At 40.9% G+C, this 14,400-nt stretch overlaps 1 pseudogene; it reads left to right on the top strand.

Moving 5' to 3' along the window:
- The first annotated feature begins 8,216 nt into the window (after nt 1-8,216).
- On the top strand, nt 8,217-13,200 carry LOC129351993 (very low-density lipoprotein receptor-like; annotated as a pseudogene).
- The last annotated feature ends 1,200 nt before the right edge of the window (nt 13,201-14,400 follow it).

The following is a 14,400-nucleotide window of genomic DNA, read 5'->3' as shown; positions in this document are numbered from 1 at the left end:
AACCAGAACCTGCATTATGCAGCTAGCTAACCAGATCAAGCATTAATCAGCTAGCTAACCAGAACCTGCATTATGCAGCTAGCTAACCAGATCAAGCATTAATCAACTAGCTAACCAGAATCTGCATTATTTAGCTAGGTAACCAGAACCTTTATTACGCAGCTAGCTAACCAGAACCAGCGTTAATCAGCTAGCTAACCAGAACCAGCATTAATTAGCTAGCTAACTAGATCAAGCATTAATCAACTAGCTAACCAGAACCAACATTACTTAGCTAGTTAACCAGAACCAGCGTTAATCAACTAGCTAACCAGAACCATCATTAATTAGCTAGTTAACCAGAACCAGCTTTAATCATCTAGCTAACCAATACCTGCATTTATCATCTAGCTAACCAGAACCAGCGTTAATCAGCTAGCTAACCAGAACCTGCATTATGCAGCTAGCTAACCAGATCAAGCATTAATCAGCTAGCTAACCAGAACCTGCATTATTTAACTAGCTAACCAGAACCAGCGTTAATTAGCTAGCTAACCAGAACCAGCATTATTCAGCTAGATAATCAGAACAATAATTAATCAGCTAGCTAACCAGAATCTGCATTATTTAGCTAGGTAACCAGAACCTTTATTACGCAGCTAGCTAACCAGAACCAGCGTTAATCAACTAGCTAACCAGAACCTGCATTACTTAGCTAGTTAACCAGAACCAGTGTTAATCAACTAGCTAACCAGAGCCAGCTTTAATCATCTAGCTAACCAATACCTGCATTTATCATCTAGCTATCCATAATCTGCATTATTCTGCTATCTAACCAGTGTTAATCATTAGCTTCTCTCAGGAAGTTTTGATTCATTAACTTTGGATCATAGATTTTGGTTCAAGCTGCATTTTTACTTTGAATGAATGTTTCCCTGTTTTACTGGACATTATTTGATATAATAATGTTGTGAGATTATTGGCTCATGTATAATTTATGCTACAGAGAACTTTACTGTTCATGTTGTTGAACTGGTTGCAGGTTTTTCTTCTTTTGACTCAGTAGCTGCTGTTTTGTGCCTGCAAGTTTGTTGCATGTTTATGTTAATGAGGTGAATTTATAAGCAGATACATTTTAATTTTGCCACATCACATAGTATCATTTCTAACTAAGATGAAAAATAATCAGCGGATCCAGGCGATCAGCAAAGATGGCCTCATGGTGATCGGTATTGGAATCGGCAGCAATAAACCGGATCTTTTCCTCCCTACCAAAGACCTTTCTAAAAAGTCCGTATTGACTTTTGGCTGGTATCAAAGCCAGTCGGTTCTGCTGCTGTTAATATTGATACGCACCCTGCTCCTTTCTCTGACCGTGAAATAATCCCGTTAAGCCTTTGGCTCTGGACGCCCGGCATTCCTAGAGCCGTCTGTTGGAAGAGGAACAACAGTCTTCTCTCATATGAGGATGTTACTGAAAGCATCAGATCCCTGATTAAATCCTGCTGGGAGGAAAAGCCTGGAGACAAAACTCCTTTAGTCCTTTTTGGGAACTGTTCAAATATGACAGAGGAAAATCCAGCAGATCCTTCAGCAGGAACCTTGCAGACAAGAGAAGGCAAGAGGAAGAAAGTCTTTGCTCTCAGACAGCTTCTTTATCCAGGATCAGCCATGATGACCTTCATGAGGATGACCTTTCTCTCCTTAGTGAAGGTCAAACTAAACTGGATGAAATATAGAAACAGAAGCTGGAGGCGCGTTTGTCAGGTCTGGAGCCAGATGGTTGGAGGAAGGGGAGCAGTGTTCTTCCTACTGTTTTGGTTAGAACAATCTAAACTTCATGAGACTTTAGACTCACTTAAAGTTCATGACAAGATTGTATCAGACCATAAAACTCTTGGTTCATTTGGTTCCAGTTCCTACAACAACCTCTACTCCTCTGAAGACTCCCATGAAAAAGCTTCTTTTCTGATTGACTCCATGAAACATTGTGAAGTTGATCTGAGAACAACATGTGTGATGCTAACCTCACGCTACAGGAAGTAGAAGAGGATATTTGAAGCCTTAAAACAACCAATCAGCAGGTAGTGATGGGCTGTCAAGTAGCTTTATGAGAAATGTGTCAAAGATGTGAGTCCCTTTATTCTCAGGCTCTTCAGAAAGTATTGATGGTGGAGAATTGCCTCCTACTTTAACACAAGGCCTTATTACTCTGATCCCAAAGGCTGGCAAAGACAAGTTACCCATTGACAACTGGAGACCTATTTGCTGACTGAACAATGACTGGAAAGTTTGGATTTGGCCAGAAGAATGAAACAAACCCTCAGTTCTATTATTGATGAATCTCAATCAGGCTTCATGTCCCACAGACACAAACAACCTGAGGCTTGTGCTGGATCTACTGGACCCTTCAGAACCAATCAATGATAACAGCTTGATTTGCTTGTTGGACTTTTATAAGGCTTCTGACTCTCTAGAGGACGGCTTTACGTATGGGAGCTTAGAAACATTTGCTTTCAGGCCATATTTCATATCCAGCCTCTTCACAAGAAGGTAACTGCTGTGTTAAACTGGTTCCTGTCCCAGATTCCCAGTATCCAGAGGAGAGAGACTGGGCCGCCCAGTTTCCCCTATTTATTCCTGATGGCAGCCCAACTTCTTGCAACATTTATTCTGGGAAACAAAATGCGCCGCATCCCAGTTGCTGATGGAGAAATGTGTATCAGTCCAGTTGCTGATGACACGACTCTGTTTCTGAGAGATGCCGACCAAATTCCTGTTATCCGTCTCATCCAAACTTTCTCTGATGCTTCAGGCCTCAAACTCCATTAAACTCATGTGAATCGCTTCCCATGTCATCCTGTCGCCAATCCATCTTTACAACATTCCTGCTGCTGAAACACAGGTTTCTCATCTCGCTGTAATTATCACAAAAGATGCCAAAGAAAGACGCCAGCTTGACCTTTGACCCTACAGCCGATGAAAGCAACAAGAAATGAAAGCAGTGGCTTCAAAGAGATTCATGTTTAAGAGGAAGAAAACTGTGATCTAAAGCTGCAGGAAGATCCAGACTAACTTGTGCTGCACTAGCATTAAATGTCCATATCAGTAAAACTATTGATCAAATGCTCCACAGAAGACCCAAAGATGGTGTCCAATCTTTGGACAGTGCCAAAGACAGTTAGACTCTCTGCTAGATGAGGCTGCATCACATAACAAAAGGTTCAGGCTGTGGCTGCAGCAGGGGATGAATGGAGCCTCTGGACATCTTTGCTGTATTAAAGCTTCAGCAGCCTTGTTTATTGCCCTCATATTAGAGCCATTATGGTAACTTTGCCCTCTACAATCAGCCAAATCCAAGCCCAAACTCTCCAGTACCCCTGTTAGTGTGAGGCCTTTCCCAGTTGTGTCCTTCACAGCAGTGAAACCCACAAAAGACTCTGCAATAGAGACTTTTTTCTTCCCATCTGTATCAATATATGGAATGATGACTGAGGCCTGCTCTTGCTTTGAAATATTCCAGTTCCACTGCAAGTCTTGGAGGCTTTGGTCTGGGCAGATATTTAGCCCAAAACACTCTGATATTGAATCCAGCAGTTCATTCTGAGCAGCATGTCAGATATCCAGGGGTTTGTTTGGAGTTTGCAGCCTTTCTAACATGTTCTGCCAGTGTGACATCAGATCGTGCTCTGAGCTCCAGGATTCACAGAAAAGCTCCAGTTTTAGGATTTCCTAGCTGACAATTTTCCCCCTTAGTGGCGAGTTTCTCTCTGCAAGGAAGAGGATGCAGTCAATAACTGGAGCCAACACTTTCTCCAGTTGCTTTTCCAGCTGCTGGTTCTCTGCAGTTCACTATCAATAGTCTTACCGAGGCGTAAGCCACATTTCTTTCCACATCAGAGAAGCGTTTATGTGACAACTACTGGTTTCATGGGGCTTCGGTGTTTTTGAAAGACATGGCCAGTTATTATTCCCTCCACAAGCCACGTGGCAGGAACTTTAGCTTCTCCAAAGAGCTTTCATGCAAAAACAATAGACTTTGTTAGTATTTCTGGAATACAGTAACCAATCTCCTTCAACTTTCTCTCCATTAGACAGTAAACCAAACCAGTAAGCTTTGGGAAACACCTGTTACTCTCCTCTGGTCTTGGATTTGGGCCATCAGAACCATTTTCAGCCATGATGCCTAAATGTTCCCGTTTTGTGTGGTAAAGGCCATTAGATGGATCTTGTGAATAAAGCCTCGTCTCAACCCTCTCTGCAGCTCTGCTCCTCTCTCTCCATCATCTGCATAGAAACATTTCAAGATCAACATTTTTCTTCTCTTTCCTTTCTAAATGGGTTACATGTATTTGTACAAATGATTGTTGGAGAATAATTGATAAAAAAATAAATGCTGCATCCTGTAAGATATTAAAATGTATTTACCTAAACAGATATTATTGTCCTCAGCTTTATTTGACCACAAAAACATGCACTAGCAGTGACATTGTAGGAACACGACTGATGATGATGATCAGCCCTTATCAATATGTTTTATTATTTTATTCATACATTCTGCTGCAGGTGAATCTGTGACTGTTATTTTGAAGATGCTATTGAATTGGTTGCATCTGTGTCTCTGCTGAAGGTGCAGGAACATGATGAGGTGCAGCTTGTGAAGATGTGTGTAATGGGGCTGGATGTATGTTTGGTATATGTGCAGGAATGTGGCTGGCAGATCTAGTGCTAATTTAAAAAACCTAATTCTCTGTCCTGTTTGACTGCTGTTCTCATTGTGAAATGAGGAATGATGATAAAGGGACAGGGACATTGTTTGACAAGGACAACATGGTAAACAATGGTACAAGTGCTACCATTGTTTATGGTACTATTGGGGGAACTGTTGGGACTGGACTGCTCCACTGTTGTGTCCCAAAATAGCATCCACAGACAAGTTATTAATTGGACACATGTTTTATTTTTTCTCCAAGTTTGATACAAGTGCAAGTTAATAGTAGCATAGTATAAAGTAAATGATGAGGAAGCTGACTCTTCAACATTTTCCTTGGATATCCCTTTTCTCACCATCAGCATAATAAGCAGAAGATTCCTCAGTTCAACTCACCCAAATTGTGCTCAGTTAAATTTGTTGAATTGAGTTAGTAATCTCTGCAGGATCATGTGAAGCATCTGTTGGAAGAAATAGAGAAATGATTGTAAAAATACAAGGGATACCTCAATAAAGGAGAAGATTAATTCAACGTCTCTGACACACCTGAGTTGCCAACCGTTTATTTTCCCATTTGTCAGGATTTCTAACCACACAGTATTTTGCCATGAAATCTAATTTGTGCAAATAAATTCACATTTTTCAAATTCTGCAACTATTTTACTACTTTTTATGTAAATAGACAGACAGACAAGGACACAATCAACTAAATCAGTGAACAAACTGCTGAGAAGCTGAGAAAGACTATTGGCTTTGTAAAGAAATTAGAAAACATGTTTCTGTTGCTGGTTTCAGAGTTAGCTGAAATTGTCCACACACAATTAGCTACTGGAATATCTTTGTGATTTTGCCCCTTAATTTGTTCACACAGTTTGTCCAATCGTATCCCTTCTAAACTTTAATCAGTGCTTTCAATGCTTTTGATGCATTAATGTCATTCTGTGATATAAAATCAACAAGCTACAGAAACGCATTATTCTGAGGCCTTTAGGAATCTACAATTGTGCATCATATGCATTCAGAAGCTCAGTTCTGTTTTTTACTCAGTCAAGTTATGAAAAGTGAAAGAAGCACATCTTTCTCTCTGAACATTTTCCTGCATGTTCTGTGTTTGTGGCTGAACTAAAAACAACCCCAACCTGTCGCATAAGCAAGTGCAAATTATTGATGGGCAGATTTGCATTTGCATGAATTTATTGCCATCTGCTTTCTGCTCTGATTTGGATTATTTTGCTTTACCAAATCACAGATTAGTCGTCATTGACGGCTCAAACATGAATGAAGACAATCTTCCTTAATCTGAACAAACATTTTATGTCGACCACTAAACCTTTTAAATGACCATGGCAACATCACTGACCAGTTAGATTCATATTGTCTCCCACCTGCCAAGAACGTTTGAGTATCTTTTGACAAAAAGTGAAAAACAGGTTAGCAATGTTTTAAAGACAGACTTTTATCAACTTTGTGACTTCATGTGCTGCTATTCATCATATTATGGTGCCATTCAAGCATTGCTAATATCTCCCTTTGGGCAAAAATGCAGCAGCATCTCACTGGAAACATAGAGTTTGGTCACATTAGTCTGTTTTGATCATTTTACACTGGCTTCTCATTAACTACGCTATAAAGTTTAAAACGTTATACATTCTTTCTAATATTGTGATTGTCTGACACTAAATATTTAACAGATTGGCTCACTCTTACAATCCAGCAATGGTTCTTACTTTAACTGGTCAGGTGTTGTTGTCAGCTCTGGCGACCAGAATAATGTGCTGTGCTAGTTTTACTCATTTGTTTTGTTGTAAAATGTCATTTGTTCATATTTTACTACTTGTTTGTTCTATTTAAAGCACCTTGACTCAATTGTAGACAGCTGAGCCATGAAAGCAGTTTTCAGTTTGACTTTGTAAATTAAAACCAGACACAATCAGTTTATATTTCAAAGACTCCATGCCTGATGGTCGGTACATGTCATGCTCTTTCTTGCATGTTATTCTTGCATGATTTCTTAGTCTTGTGCTGAGTGTGGAATACATGTGGATATGAACAAGAATATGCCAGAGCTAAAGTCCACTCTATAAAACTTTGGCAGAGTGAGCCATCCCACAAAGGGCTTTTATTTCTGCTTCAGTGGCTCTGAAGGATTTTGTCAAAGAGGGATATTGAAAGACAAAAAGACACGGCCAGAAATAAAAACACCTGCTGCTACGTTTGAAAAAGGTGCGAGGACTGAGATCTGTGGACAACTTCAGGAGCCTTTGAAACAAGAAACTACCTTTCACAAGCACCAAGTAAATCAATTTGTTCATTGGTTCTATCAGCTCACAATTGCCGTCCGAAAAGGCAGTTATCAAAGAGAACATCACATGTCAAGTCTTTTGTGTTTTGAGACCCACGAGAAAGCAGAAAAAAAGAACAGATCAATGTGGGGAATTATTGACTTTGACTGCCTGTCCTATTGGACCTTGGTGTTTTGTTCAGCTAAATTGTCCAGGTGGAGGGCGATGGTGAACCTGACAGCCTTGTGCCACCATGTTTTAAACCACACTGAAGTAGTGGGCCTTACAAAAGATTACTTATCCTTGAACTGTTTGTAATAATTTGTCTCATTACAGCAGCAAATGGATGTTACATTATCTACAACACAAGACAATGTATAATTTCAAAGTGGAAGAAGATAGTTCTATGGTTTTTCATGTTTTCTTAAGAAAAAGATCAATTTAAATATGCTGTAGTTTGATTCCTCAAAATAAAATGATTTTTAGATGTCAGAAAGCAGTCGACTGATGTACTCAGATGTTGTTAGAAAACAAACCTCAGACAACATCCCTAGACACGCAGTCAAAACTACTCATTTACTTAAACCATGTCCTGATTTAGAATGAGAGACAAAATCCAAACCTCAATTCAGCATCTCTTAAAAGATTTGTAAATCGATCCTCACAGACAGTCTCCATTCACACTGGATGAGTTTGTTTTTTCTGTTTTGTCAAGAAGAATGGCAACAATGTTGCCTATCAGATGTGCAAAGGTGGTAAAAACAAAACCTGAAAGACTTGCAGCTTTACCTGATGCAGGAGACACGTTGACTCGCACAAAAGCATCTTACTTTCTTTTGTAAAGTATTTAAAACCATCAATCGCTTTCATTGACTTCACAAAGGTTCTGGACCTTGTGGTGGTCTGTTCCTTAACATCTCAATGAAATACAATGAATCTTGTGGTGTATTTATTTGATTCAGTGTTGTATAGTAACAAAGTAAAAATACTTCACTACTTTACTTTAGCATATTTTGGAGTACATCATACTTTCCTCAAGTATGAACATTTTTGATAACTTTCACTTTTTCTTGCTGTTCTCTATGTTTCAGTGTGTTTTCTGGTTTGGTCACATGATCTGCAGACTGACAGTGACATGGTTTGATTTAACTTGCGGACCCACATGCAGTAACCACACACTGGATAGAAAGGTAAGTGATTTATTTACAACAGGACAAATAAAATTCAGTCCTCTGGACTTCGATATGCGGCGAGGGTCGCTCGACCAGGTTGGCCTGAAACGAGAGCTGAATTATAATGGGTTCAGAATGCGAGTTCGGAGGAGGAATCAGGAGCTGGCTTACATTGGTGCGGATTTTCCAGAGCTTAGGGGTGAGGCGTCAGGATCCGGCGTGAGGGTGTGCAACGGTGCCGGAGGGAGTGCGAGGAGTTAGCTCGGGTGGTTGGAACAGGATGGAGTCAGTGGAAACGGCGGAGCAGGCAGGCAATCTCAGGAGCTTCTTGAAACGAGAACACAAAAAGTCCTGGAAACGAACAGGATACGGAGAGTAAGTAACTTCGAGTTACACAACAAGGTTCAAGAAACAAGTTTTCAACAGGTGAGGCCAGAGTGACTACCGGTAGCGTTAACCATCTAGGGATGACTGGAGGATTCTGCCGCTCCTTTATTCCAGCACGCTGATGAGGCAAATCAGCGTCACCTGCGCTGGCTCCACAGGCTCCTCACGAAGATCCTCGCTGAAAGAAGATGTAACACTCCCACTCACACTCTCACGCACACGCTCTCACAACCGGAATCCTGACAGACAGACTTTTAATAAAACTTTCAATGGCGGCTAAAGCAGCAGGTCAATAGTGGTGGAACCAAAACCAGCTCTGTCTCAACTGTTTGCTGAAAGAACATGGAAGATGGTGAGGAATGTTTTAATAGAGCCTCCATCCTCATGTTTCATCAGTTTGAACCTCTGGGCTGATTAAGGCCTTATTGATCCTCTGGTCACTAAGAACATCGATTAGGCCTCATTTAGTCTGCAGACTTCCTGGCTCATCCATTCGCTCTCACCGTGTTCGAGGTTCGTTTGGCCTTCAGCTTTCGTTCATTTAGACTTACTGAAGAAATGCTGCTGCTTTTTAATAAAGTTTATTTGTTTAGCACATTTCAGCAAATTCAAAATGTTTCATAAAACATAACAGTCAAATACAAAGTTTTAAGCAATAAAATGTTTACAGAATTATTTCTAATTGTACAAAAAGGATTTAGTCAAATAAAAATCTGTAAAAAAAAATATTACCATTGATCAGAATAATTGATTACTGAAATGATCAGTATGTAAAAGTCGGCCATGTTTGGTTCTGTTGGCAGAATCGGGTTTTCTGGACGGACGGTGAAAACAAAGCCATCTTCGGCGCCAACAAGTTCTCTGGTTCTGATGTCGTCACGCTCGCCAGCAACCTGAACGACCCTCAGGACGTCATCGTCTACCATGAGCTGATCCAGCTGGCTGGTGAGGGGTCAAAGGTCACTCAGTTTAACCCAGAACTGGTGTGGAACAAGTTCTCCAGCTTGATTTGGGCTTCAGTTACTCAGTGATTTATTCATGTTTTGTTTTTCTGCAGGTACCAACTGGTGCACAGAGAAAAGTGAAAATGGCGGCTGCAGCTTCTTGTGTCTTCCTGCTCCTCAGATCAACAAACATTCCCCAAGTACAGCTGCGTGTGTCCTGCAGGCCAGGAGCTGGCAGCAGACGGCCAGCGCTGCAGACCCGGTGAGCTCTGCACAGAAATGCAAACACTGATTCTGCTGCTGCAGCTTTTCAACATCAACCTCTTTCCACTGCTGAAGTCTTTTTTGTTTTCAATATAGTAAGAACCACTCGCCTGTTTTTAAGGCTTCTAGAGGAGAAAAGGAAGCGGCGTCTTGAATTTTAAGTTGTGGGTAAATGTCTGCAGTGGTCCAGTTTGCAGCGGCTCCAGGATTGTTTGCAACAATTAGCGGTTGCAGGAGTGAAGGCAGAGCAGCGGCGCTGGCCTTTCCCTCCTGCTGGACGACCGGTTGCTTAGAGACTCGCTTTGTTTTTCCCTGCGGCTTCGCTCCTTTCACAGATTAGCCTTTTCAAACCCAACAGAAACCTGACAGCTGAATCCGCAGCACTAATTGGACTCTGGTTCCAGCCGGGACTCGCGGATCGCTGGACCGTCTTCATGACGGCGCTCAGAACAAACTGCAGGAAACGCTGAGAATCTGTGGAGGATTAAGAGTTTTAACTGGGAGTATAAAACATGCTGAGGTTGTCGGTTCAAAAAACCCAACAGAACGGGGGGAATCCATATCTTTCAGATATCAAACCTTAAAAACTAAATTTTATCACCCAGCTCGACTGCATCCTTGATCTTCTGAGTTTGCTTCCATTTTCCCCTTTAGCTTCTGGTTGTTCCACATTTCATTGAAGTATTTACCCTAAACTTGGTCAATTTTAGTTCTTTATATTGGGAAGCTTATTTAAATCCCATTTGGAGGTTTATCAGGACTGAAGCTCTCTGCTGAACTCTGTTGGTTGCAGTGAAAATGGGTGCCTGTCCCTTTAAGACTAATTCCTGCCCGTCCAGCCCATTTTCCAGCTGGGCCGACCGGGAACTGTAGAGCTTTGTGAGGCTGCTGCTCCGGCCGACTCTAATCCAGTTAGAAACACAAAGTGAACAGAAGCTCAACTCACAGCGACAAACGACTGTTTTTATTGTTCACGCCGTTACAGATCAGTGGAGGTTTTTCCTCCAGTTGGAGCTGAAATCATAGATGTTTCAGTTTCTCATTGCTTACAATGAGAAACTTGAAATCCCATAATGCTTTGAGTGGGCAGATTTGTTTACATTTCATGAAGAAAGTTTTTATTTTCCTCTTCACAGAATGACTGATCAGAACCGAGAAACTCAAAGCTCATCAGAAATGTCAGCAGCTTCTTGATATTTGTGATAATTCACAGGAATATGATTATTACTGACTGTTTTCAGAGCCTAATAATATGCTATATGTGGGATAATGTAACAAAATGAACCTGCAATTTGTTCTACATTAGGAATCCAGATTTGCTGCAGAACTCAAATAGAAGTTCGTTATGCACACAGTGTGACGACGCCTCTGATCCTTGTGCAGTAAGACCAAAGGCTCCAGTATAGTCAATAAATTACTATAAATAACCTTCATCACAAAAAGTGACATCAGATTTTAGTTTTATTTTGTCTTTGGCAAAAGACCACAAGCCATTTTCTCCGTTAGCACTAAACTAGCTAGCATTTGTTTCACTGTATTTACCCAGAATGCCCTACGCTGTAGTTCACTTCCTGCTTTAGGAACAATCTGTGGTTCGTTCATATGCATTCAAACTGCACCAGCCTTCACTTCAACCAAACAGCCGATGTTTGTAGGTGGACCAGAGTTCAGTTCCACATTCACACCTCCCCACATGAACTGGCCTTTCCAGGCAAAAGGACCAGACTTCCCAGTGTGAGTCGTTTATTACAGGATGGTGAAACCATTCATGCAGATTGCAGCGACTCTCCCATCCTCTTGATTTGCATCAGATAAACCAGTTTACTCTCCAGAGATCTGGTCTACATTCAAAGAGAACTCAGAAATGGACGACCTTGAATGCTTAAGGTTTGTTGTTGCTCTTCTAGTGACAGACTCTTCCTGTGAGGACGGTAGTGAAGCTGTAACGCAGCCCAAAGGTAAAACCTAACGCCGTCATCTCAGCATGCTGGGCTCTCAAATCAAGTAGCTTCCAGTTTTTCTCCTCCTGGCAAAGATTTTTCTGAATTAACCTTCTCTTCTGCTTTAACTGAAAACTTCTGCTGCTTTGGTCCTGATCTGAATCTAAGAGCTGAAATTAACCTGTAATTCCTCAAATCTTCTAATCCAGCTGAGATTATAAATGTTCAGTTGGATCATTTCAACCTGGAAACTCTTGGAAGAACTTAAATTCCCTGTTTTATTTTTTACTGAAGTAATTTTGATCTTAATCAGAAACATGAGGAATCCCTGTGACTTGTTGCTAAATGCTGAACAATCCATGTGACATTCGGTCATCACCTCTCTGCTGCTGGAAGAGTTTAAAGCTCTGACAAATTAATCTAGTACAGGAGCGCCATCTAGTGGTAGAAAATGGGAAGTACACATGCAATATTTGGCTCAAACAAAACCTACATTCTTGCCCTCAATGTAGTTTACAAACCTCAAAACCTGCTGGAAGATTTTTAGTTTTGCTATTGGAACCTTTTTTTACCCCCTATTCTGCATTTGTAAAGATTAATGCAGGAATTCGCTGAAGCTTGTTTTGATTGAGGAGCTTTAGATTTACACCAAGCTGATATTGGCAAATATTTTCTGCTTCAGAAAATGAGCTTTATAAAACCCTCCAAATGAAACGTCCCAGCAGGTTTTACTGCTGTTTGCACTGTACAATGGCTGCTGGAAAAGACAACCGTAATCTAGAAACCATTTGCTGCTCGTTTCTGCAGGAGGCTCCACTTCTACTTTTCAAAGCTATACAATTGTACAGTGGTGAATCTGTTTAGATTTTATTTTGGAATTGATAACAAGAAGTCTTAAAACGGCTCACTGAACTAAGCAGACTTGAACATTATCTAAGATTGAGTTTTGCAGGTTTTGTGTAGACCATGACCCTATCCTAAACTCTTTAAGGTTTATGGAAGTTACTGATTTTGTCGTCTCTTCCAGAAGCCAATGTGAGCACATCTATCCAGGTGGACTCCACAGCCAGAGGCTCTGCTGCTGCCTGGGCCATCCTACCTGTCTGTAAGTGCCTCTGCCTCCTCCTCTGAGGTCAAACATGAGGTCAAATCTGTTTCCCAGCAGCCTGTGTCTCTGCTGCAGTGCTGCTGGCCATGGCCGGAGCGGGCGCCTACCTGATGTGGAGGAACTGGCAGCTGAAGAACCAGAAGAGCATGAACTTTGACAACCCAGTCTACCTGAAAACCACAGAAGAAGACCTCAACATCGACATCACCCGCCACGGCGCCAACGTGGGCCACACCTACCCAGCGGTGAGTTTAATTTTTTAAAATCTGATATTTGGAAATCTTCAAGTCAATATTTTGAGATGTGGTTGAAAATGCTGCCATTTCCTCTCAGTTACATAAAATCCCATCTTTTCCTTCCTCTGTTTCTGTTGACAGATTTCCATAGTGAGCACAGACGATGATTTATCCTGATCGTTCTCAGGATTTTGGTTTTTTATTTCTTCTCCTTGCGGAAACCTCCTCCGTGTTACGATGCCAACGGTTCGCCGTAACGGCGGACCTTACAGTTCAACCACATGCCTTCAGAAGTGCATTAAGTCCTGATCTGTGGTGAAGAGGAAATGTTATTTATTATGTGAATACTTCCATGAGTTTTCCACATTCACTCCACAGTGTTGAGGAATTTTTATTCTTGCTTTTCCGACGTCGTCTTTGCCGTCTGTTCAGAGAACAGTTTGTCTTTGAGGGTCTTTCATGTCCAGCCTGGACTGAACCTCTGAAGAACCAGGCGTCTTCATCAACCGTTTCCTGTTCCGATTCAAACCGGGTCAAAGTTCTCAGGTCTCAACGGGGAACAAGTCTGGAGACTAAAAGTATTTAATTATGAAACAGATTGTTAATATTTCTGATCATGCTTTGCTGACTGACATTAAGGTTTCTTCTGTTCATTGCATTATTATTATTGCTGCTGCTGAGATCACCATGGTTGCAGCGTTTGTAAACAGTGTAAATATATTTCCTCCCTCAGAGACGTGACTGTAAATCAGACTCTCTTCAATGCACTTTGATCAATGTTCTCTGTAAATAAGATTGTAAACACTGACTTGAATCTTTTTGCTATGGCTGGTTCCTCACCAGAGTTCAGATTATTTAAGGAGAGCAGAGGAGGAAAAACATGAATTTGGTAAAAATGACTATTTTGTATGTTTGTGCTGTTGCTGTGAACTTTTTATAGCCTTGTACAGTGAAGGAGAATGAAATGATCTGTATCTGAAGGAACTGATTCACAAAGAAATTTTGAATTAAAACATCAGTGTTAAAAAATCCCTTTGAATGTTTTTAATTTGAGTGAAATGGGTCAAATATACAAGTTGCATCATAAGGTCTTTCTGGTTTACTTCCTTACCAGATCTACTTATGATTCTTAAAATATTATGTCAAATTTACATTTCCAGGTCTAAAATAGTGGAAAACTAAACATTTTCATGTTTGGAAGGAAAATTCTTGTCCCATCCGTCCCCTGTTGGAGTTGATGTCTGATCTGCAAAGCAATTTATACCATTTCTAATGGTACAGATTGAAAAGAATTTTCTGCATTTGTTCTCTTGGCCATTTGCATCATCCTGCAAAGAAATCCATACATTTAAGGTTTCCACATAATTCAGGTTCCTT

Source organism: Poeciliopsis prolifica, unplaced genomic scaffold (assembly GCF_027474105.1).
Source record: "Poeciliopsis prolifica strain line A6 unplaced genomic scaffold, Auburn_PproV2 SCAFFOLD071, whole genome shotgun sequence".
NCBI lineage: Eukaryota > Metazoa > Chordata > Actinopteri > Cyprinodontiformes > Poeciliidae > Poeciliopsis > Poeciliopsis prolifica.
This window is presented reverse-complemented; position numbering and strand designations above follow the sequence as displayed.